We start from the raw sequence: 9,079 nt of genomic DNA, 5'->3' as shown, positions 1-9,079 counted from the left end.
TCAACCTCTCCCACACCTTTACATCGTCCCACGTCTTCACCGTCCCATACCTCCGCAGGCACTCCTGCCTCCACTCTTCGACAGTGAAATTATAAACCGCCAAATCGTCACTGCCACTTGGTCTCATACGACCGGCGTTCCTGTTGAACAGATTAGTAAACAAGCCGACAAATTTTCTGATTTCGGTCCACCGACCCGAAATCATATCGGCGTTCCGCTCTGTACTCCCAACGAGCGAATAGAACGTCTCCCTAACCTTTGTCCAAAAGACCTTGCTCTTTTGGTAGTCCGCTGCAAAATGCATAAATAAATTTGTAAGTCATTTAACTTTTTTATTAAAAATCATTTTTAAAAACGTTAAAACAATTACCGCAACGCCGATCCTCATAAGTGACTATCCAAGCCCGACACAGGGCTTCCTTCTCATCCGATGACCACGGAGTGATTTTCCGTTTCGTCCTTCCGGTCGAAGCCGAACCCGACCCGTCCGTTGCAATTTGTTTTTTCCGGTGGACGCGTCTTCTTTGTCCCGCAGCTTCACCTTCTGGTTCTTGTGTCTCCGGAACTACAAAGTTAGGAGACGGTTGTATGTTGGATGGTTGAAAGCCGGATGGTTGTTGCGACCCCGAATAAAACATCGCTTGGTCCGGTGCCGACCATAAATCCTCGTAACTGTAATCTGAATCTAGGTTTGGGTACCAATTTCCAGCCATGTTTTTAAAAAAAGGTTTGGAAGATGGGGTGATTTTGGGTTTTGGGTGTGGTATGTGATATTGGTATGTGATATTGGTATGTGATATTGGTGTTGGTTTGGGTTTGATATAGGTTGAATAGAGAGAAAAAATCGGGTTTGATTTTGGTTTGATATTGGTTGCAATGTATGTTATTATATAGAGTAAAAAATTTTTTTTTTTTTAATAAAAAACGAGCCCAACGGCTCTTTTCACGCATTCCCAGACCTCCTTCACGCTCCCCCCAGCCGCTACCCCACCCGCGCCTGCCTCTTTTTCCGCGCTCGCGCCCCTTTCGCGCCCCTCTCGCGCCTCGGTGGTGTGGTCCTCGCGCCCCGGGGCGCGACCGTCTCGCCTCTTGCGCCCTTTCTCGCGCTCCGCACCCCTCAGCCTTAGTGAGAGAGACAAAAATTGCCTCCAACAACATCCAATCAAGCAAGAAAAGATGTCAAGGATTACAATTTTCGAAGCTAATATTATAATTAGCCAGAGAGGACCACAAGTACTCAAGTACTCATTCTACTTGCTCCTAAAGCACACATATGTACCATTAATACCCTTCAAACTTTTGACCTTGAATATTTCAGTCTAATCTTATCAATCATGAATCTGTGAATTGAAACCAACTTTAATGAATGTGTGACTCAAGTGTCTACAAGCTAGTACGCCATAAAAAAGGGCAAAATGGTCTTTCACTTAGATTATATATTATGAAGCATGGTTAGTAATAAAAAGTAATGTCATGTAATTACCACATAAGCAGTTGGCCATACCCATAAATTATGTTTAATGGAGGGGGTTAGTAGTTAACTAAGTTATACAAATACAAAAAATAATCATATGTTTCCTTGCATCGAATCACAACAGTTTAATAATTGGAAAAGAAGAATTGGTCGGCGTCACTTGAATGGTGTTTGGCGCCTAGTATGCTTGCGTGGTCAAGGAGTGGCACCTCTAAAGACTCCACAACACTCGATCTTAGGCGCACGGTGGATCTTAATTTTATGTTTTAAACTTTTTAGCTCTTTAAAATATTACAATTTTGATAGGAACTAAACAAGTTTAAATGCCTAACCATTAACCAAACCACCCTTGGACTTTGGTCTAGAAACAAGTGTACAAGGACCAAAACAAAAAAATCCCTTTCTACCTTGAAACACTACCAAGGGCAAACCGTTAATTGACTAAAATGCTATACTAATGAATTTTAATTAAACCGAAACAATGATTATGATAAGAATTAGGATATGTTAGTGTTGAGATGTCTTCTTCACTTATTTGAAAAAAATTCTATTTGAATACCTATGATTTGATCGTTTCATCTATTTGTATTCAATTTTGAAACCTTTAACACTTTGAATACAAATATATTTTAGTTATATCAATTTGTATATAACTTCCAAACAGAATTAAGCATATTTGTTAAACCCCAAATACTTCAGGGAGTTTTCGTCAATTTCAATTAAAAAATCAACCTCTAACTACATTTTATATAAGATCAATTAAAAAATAATCTCTGCCCTTTAGAACTTTAGGCAGGGGATTGATTTTTTAATTTAAATATAAGAAAATATCCCCCTGACGTATTTGAGATTTAACAGATCTATTTAACTCCGTTTGTAAGTTGTACACAAATCAATATAATTAAAATATATTTGTATTCAAAGCGTTAAAGGTTTCAAAATTGTATACAAATAGATGGAATGATTAAACCACAAGTATTCAAACATAAATTTTTTCTATTTGAAATTTTTTTTTCATTTAGACATGTCCAATTATAATAACAAGGCCAAAATCGGTATATCGCTTTGGGTGTACCCAATTATATAAAGATGACCGGTTATGTTTCAAGTTATGCCCAATTATATAAGAATGACCCACTTAGGTTTCAAGTTAAGTGAAAAACAATGATGAAGAGAAGAATTAGAATAAAATATAGGGTTGATAGATTGCTTCAATCCAAATTCAAAAGTTGTAAATGGGAACTACCCAAACTACCCTTGAAAATTAGACGTTGAAACAATTGTGAAAAGACAGAAAAGACCAAATCCCCTCAACCACCAACCCATCATGCACCAACAAGGGCATAGTTGGTATTTTACTAGAATGTTGAGAGAAAGATAACCCTAAAGATTTTAAATCCACAAAACTCATGGCCAAAATGTCCTAACTGGCTAGTGTGACTTGATCTTTGTTTTGAGTATATGTTTTAAGTATTTTAAGGACATTAATGTAGGTGTTTATTTGTTTAAAATTGATAATAAAATGCAATGATTAAGGATATGACAAGAAGATTGGATTAGGGTTGTGGGGTTCGCTTCAATCAAAATTCAAAGGTGTAAATGCCAACCACCACATTTAATTTGGTAGCAAGGCAAGTGTGTGCCCTGACATGCACATAACTTCACTGCAAAAAAAAGGACCAAAGTCCCCATCAAGGGAATCAAGATAGAAATTGGTTAAATCACTTCCTTTTGGTTTCTTTACCATACTAACACTTGGTCTACTTATTCAAAACTTCCTTTCCTTTTTTTTTTCTTTTTTTACAAAACTCATCAAGAATTCATGTTCATATCCACATGTTAAACTCGAGGGGTCCGAGTCCATCCGACCCAAAAAGGTTTTATTAACATTAGCAATTACTCACGTTGTTTTCTTATAATTTGATCACATAACTATTGATCTTAGCTAAACTAAAATCACTCAATGTATTTTATAAAAGGTCAGGTTTTTGCAATCCGAAAAAAGCCATCTTGTTTTCCGTTTGTCTTTTCTTTCAATATAAAAGAATATGATTGAAATCTTAAATTGATAGAATAATTGCATATACTTGTTATATTAACCATCAACAATTTATGTTTGCATGGATAATAATCAAAACCCTTTTAATTAAACCAATGCAAAGTTCATCCAATTATCACAAAACTAGCTATCTAAATATCAACCAAAAGAATCATATTAAATAACAAAAAGGGCATTAGTAGGGAGAGACTAAATCACTAAAATAACCAACAATTTCTTGATGAATGGATAAAAATTTAAGTTTTTATTAACCTTACCCTATAACTCTTAATTAGGGGATAAAAATTTAAGTTTTTATTAACCTTACCCTATAACTCTTAATTAGGGTAGTTGTCAAGACAAATTAAAACAAGAAAATATAACACCAAAATTAACTTGAAGAACAAGATCCATTATTAGAAACAAGCAAATGAACGCCACCATCACCACCATCACCATAGAGAACAACCTAAATAACAAAAAGCGCATTAGTACCACCATCACCATCACCACCACCAAAGAGAACAGCCTAATAATAAAAATGGCATTAGTAGGGAGAGACTAAATAACCAACAATTTCTTGATAAATGGATAAAACTTAAGTTTTTATTTAACCTTACTCTAAAACTCTTAATTAGGGTTGTCAAGACTCAAGACAAATTAAAACAAGATAATATAACACCAAAATTAACTTGAAGAACAAGACCCATTATTAGAAACATGCAAATGAACACCACCACCACCACCACCATTTTCTTTGTTGGGTTCGTAGGCCTTGTTGGCCCGGTTTATAATATGAAGTCAAAAGAGGAGACGGGTGTGGGCGGTCGGGCCCAAGCCCGGCCCGGTTTAGATTTCTTGCATAATAATTTACTAACCCTAGTTCAGTCTCTATATAAACAACATTATGTACTTGTAATATTTGGTCACTCAATAAAGATATACCTAGTTGCCACCCGTGGACGTAGGTCAGTTTAGACCGAACCACGTTAAATCCTCGTGTTCGTTTACTGCTTTCGTGTGTGTGTTCAGTTTCGTGTGTGCGTTTAATCCTAACAAGTGGTATCAGAGCTTAGGTTCGAGATCACACGAAGAACACGTAGAACCATCCCGTTGCCGCCGCACCAGAGTTGGTATTAGGGTTCCACCGGCAGACTAGCCGCCGCCCTGTTTCTGTTGCTGCCGCTCGCCCCGTCGTCATCTGCAGGTCAACGATTAGGGTTTCTTAACCTAGCCATAATCACCTGCTAAGTCCGACCACCGCAGAAGGGAAAAGAGATCGTCGGCTAGGGTTCATTCTTAGTCACCAACGACCTATGTTGTTGGTTCTGTTTGAAAGCCATTAACCAGAGCATCATCGCCGTTCGCCGCCACTAAGCAGAATTAGAGCAGACGTGGAAGGCTAGGAATTCAATTTATTTTCTTGGTCGTTGTTGGGTGTTGTTCTTGAAGGCTAGAGAGTGGAAAAGTATATTGTTATTATTTTCTTGTGGCTAGTGACTCATGGAAAAGTGAAAGATAACCTTTTCTTCTTTGTTGTTATTCGTGGGGCAGAACACCAAAGTAAAACAAAAGATTCTCTTTTTATTTTTGTTTTGTTATTTGACCAAGAGATTTGTTTAAGAAAAGTACGAGCCAATAACAGATCAATCAAGATCCTATTTTTGTTGAAGAACAGTTGTTAAGTCAGAAGAAGCATTAAAGAAGCAGTGAACCAGTGTCAACCGCGCTTGACAGGTTTTATCGTTTCAGTTTAAAGTTTCAGTTTCTGATTTTCAGTTCGATATTCCGCTGCGTATAAATAGGTTGATTGTTTAACAGAGTTCAGTTGAACAGCCGTTAAGTTCAGGCTCGTGCCATTGTTGTGTCTGTCTCTGTTTTTATCCAGTTTTTCGTTTTAGTCATTGTTATGGCAGAAGACGGAAAGGTTTCGATACAGAAGTTTGACGGACAGAAGTTCGGTTGGTGGAAGATGCAGATTGAGGCACTAATTTGTCAGAAAGACTTAGATGTAGTGCTTGAGGATGAAAAACCAGAAAAGATGTCAGAAGCAGATTGGAAGAAGTTAGACAAGAAATCTAGGGCTTGTATTACTTTGTCGTTGTCGGAAGATGTGGCGTTTAACATCATGAAAGAAACCACAGCACGTGGTATGATGGAGGCGCTATCCAACATGTATGAGAAGCCTTCGGCAGCGAATAAAGTCTATCTTATCCGAGAGCTAGTGACAACAAGAATGAAAGAGGGTGGGTCAGTTACAACTCATATCAATAATCTTAATTCGATCTTGTCCCGCTTAGTGTCAGTTGACATTAAGTTTGATGATGAAGTTCAAGGCCTCTTGTTATTATCCTCTTTGCCCGACAGTTGGTCGCAAACAGTGACTGCAGTTTGTAGTTCGTCTACAAATATTACTTTCGATGGGATTCGAGATCTGATTCTGGGAGAAGATTCAAGACGCAGAAGTTCAGGTGAATCATCAGGCAATATGCTAGTCACAGAAGGTAGAGGTAGAGGAAAACAGCGAGGCAGTGGGAGCAGGAAGAGGAGTCAGTCTAAGACTCGTAAGGATATTGAATGTTGGGGTTGTAAAGAGAAAGGACACTTCAGGAATCAGTGTCCGAATGGTAAGAAAGAGGTGAACGTTACAGAAGACGACACAGATGACGGGGTCAGTAGTGATGAGGCTTTGGTTTGTAGTGTTGAGAGTAGCGTTGATGCTTGGGTGATGGATTCTGGTGCATCGTTTCATGCCACTCACTGTAGTGAAACGATGAAGAATCTTAAATTTGGGGATTTTGGAAAGGTTCGACTAGCGAATGATGATATTTTAGAGGTTACGGGTATGGGAGACGTTGATTTGATAACTTCAGCCGGTACTTCTTGGACTTTGAAAAACGTGTGGGTTATTTCAAGTTTGAAGAAACGTTTGATTTCAGTTGGGCAGTTGGATGACCAAGGGCACGATGTTAAGTTCGGGAATGGGCAGTGGAAAGTAGTCAAAGGGAATCTCGTTGTTGCTCGTGGAAAGAAAATGGGTTCATTGTATATGGTCGGCATGTCATCAAAAGGAGTGGATCCAGTTTTGGTGAAAGACAAAATCCGGTTCACAGAATCTCGTGGGCATAAGAAGGTTCGTTTTGCAAGTAACAAACCCAGAGCCAAAGTGAAGATTCAGGATGAACGAGCTAGGAAGGTTAAATCAGTTGGGGGACATCGTGACAGTGGGAGCACATATCGTGTTTCAGTTACAGTTCCAGGTCGACAGTGGATTAAGAAAACCAGTATTCCAGCTGTAAAAGTCTCTCCAATGAATTACTTGCTGAATATGGAGAGTGTTTGTTCTCAGGTTATCTCAGGATCCGGTAGTTCGTTACAGTGGGAGCCGGTAGGGACAGAGAATGGGTCAGGGGCAGTTTCAGCCGTGACTGACGTGTTGGAGCTCCGGGGAGCTTCAACGGGCCTTCTGGTTAATTGATGAGAAGGCGGTGGCAACTAGAAGAAGTTTAATGTTCAGATTACAGAAGTACAATCAGGAGTGCGGACGAGAGTACTCAAGGCCTCCGAGTGGGAGATTGTTGGGTTCGTAGGCCTTGTTGGCCCGGTTTATTATATGAAGTCAAAAGAGGAGACGGGTGTGGGCGGTCGGGCCCAAGCCCGGCCCGGTTTAGATTTCTTGCATAATAATTTACTAACCCTAGTTCAGTCTCTATATAAACAACATTATGTACTTGTAATATTTGGTCACCCAATAAAGATATACCTAGTTGCCACCCGTGGACGTAGGTCAGTTTAGACCGAACTACGTTAAATCCTCGTGTTCGTTTACTGCTTTCGTGTGTGTGTTCAGTTTCGTGTGTGTGTTTAATCTTAACATTCTTGATCATCACTACAATTAACTACTCTACCATTGTCATAAATATCAACACTTTTCACTGTTCCGGTGGCCGGAGAAGCATTAGTTTCTTTATTATCTTTGATCTTCCCAAAAGTGTTCTTATTATTATGCATCCACACTTTAAAAATCCCTCTTTTAATCCCAACTTCATTGCAAAAATCCATCACCACTTTATCATCACATCTTTGCATCTTCCACCCAACTTTCTCAGCAAAATCATGCATTTTCTCCTTCTGGTCTTGACTAAACTTTGTCCTAAACCTCTTTCTCCCATTAGGGTTAGGGTTTTCAGTCTTTTGATGATCAGCTGCATTGAAAGATAACAACACATGTGGTGCATAGGTGTTGTACACTTCGTTAATGTGTTCTCGCCGGTGGAAGTTACGGTGGCAGCCACAAGCAGCACATTTTAAAGATGTGGGTTCGTGTGGATTAGTGGCTAGTGATGGCATGTACTCACCGCAGCCGTCTAAGGCGTGGCTGCCAATGGTGGCTGCATGGTTCTTTAAGCATTCTTTGTATGCAACCACTTGTTGGTGGTGGTGGTTTTGGTGGTAGTTGTGGTTGTGGTGGTTTTTGTTGGAGGAAAAGGGTTTGATTAGGTGGGAATGAAGAGGGGTTTCGGTTTCGGTTTTGGTTTCGCCGTCGGTGTTTGGGATATTGGCGTTGGCAACGACGGTGGTGGTGGGTGGGTGTTTTAGTTCCATAATATTATTATGACCAGAACACAAAGGTTTTGAAGGTTTAAGACTTTTTTATTTGGAGGTATGTGATGTGTGTGTGGTGATTTATGATTTGAAATGATAATGTATGTTCTTGACTCTTGTGACTTTATTTATATGCACAAAATGAAAAGCACTTTGGATAGTTAAAGGGGTTTTGGAGTCTTTGGAATTTTACACTTTTTCTCTCACATATCATATTTTTATCTTTGAGAATATATCTATATCTCAATTTGTATATATCAATATATTTTTTCCTATTAATATAATTGTATTAATTTTACACAATATTACTGGCAGATAATAAATTTAATGAGTTTATCATCACTAGTTATCCTAAATTTAAAAAAAATAGCTCTCAGTGGTTTCCGTGTTAAAAAAGAAATTTAACGACGTTAGCTTTTTCCAAAATTCAAACTAATTTTAGGATTTTTTTTATCAGGATGATGATACGACTCAATTGATATAAAACTTAACTCGAAACAATGTTCCAAACGACTTATTTTTATTAACCGGATGTTCAAACACTTGATTTGCAGTACTAATTAAGCCGTTTGGAGCATTATTTCTAGCTATTATATTTATATAAGTGGAATTAGTTGATACACTCTATATTCAGGTATATTAAAAATGTTTTTGTTATATACAAAATTGAAACCCTTTTTAATTATTTGGTTCTATGTAAATCATTTCATGTGATAACTTTATTACGGGCCCATTTAGAACACTCATGGACATTTTTTACGGCACATGAATACAGTGAATACGTGAAATTTAATTATGTATTTTATATTTTATAACTGTATATATAGTTATAACTTTGTATCTTATATACTACGTCGAATTAATAGATTGCAATATGTGTTATAAATTTATATGAGCTAATATGTTACACCGAAACATTTTATAAATATATACTTTATGGATGACATCTGATACAAACATAT

At 38.0% G+C, this 9,079-nt stretch overlaps 1 pseudogene; it reads right to left on the bottom strand.

The window, feature by feature from the left end:
* Nucleotides 1-7,382: 7,382 nt before the first annotated feature.
* On the bottom strand, nucleotides 7,383-8,117 carry LOC143603779 (zinc-finger homeodomain protein 9 pseudogene; annotated as a pseudogene).
* Nucleotides 8,118-9,079: the final 962 nt, after the last annotated feature.

The sequence above is a fragment of the Bidens hawaiensis genome, unplaced genomic scaffold (assembly GCF_021521415.1).
Source record: "Bidens hawaiensis isolate Kalapana, Puna unplaced genomic scaffold, B.hawaiensis_p1.1 tig00062687_1, whole genome shotgun sequence".
In the NCBI taxonomy this organism is placed as follows: Eukaryota; Viridiplantae; Streptophyta; class Magnoliopsida; order Asterales; family Asteraceae; genus Bidens; species Bidens hawaiensis.
Note: the sequence above shows the minus strand (reverse complement) of the source record. Positions and strands in the feature narration are given on the sequence as shown.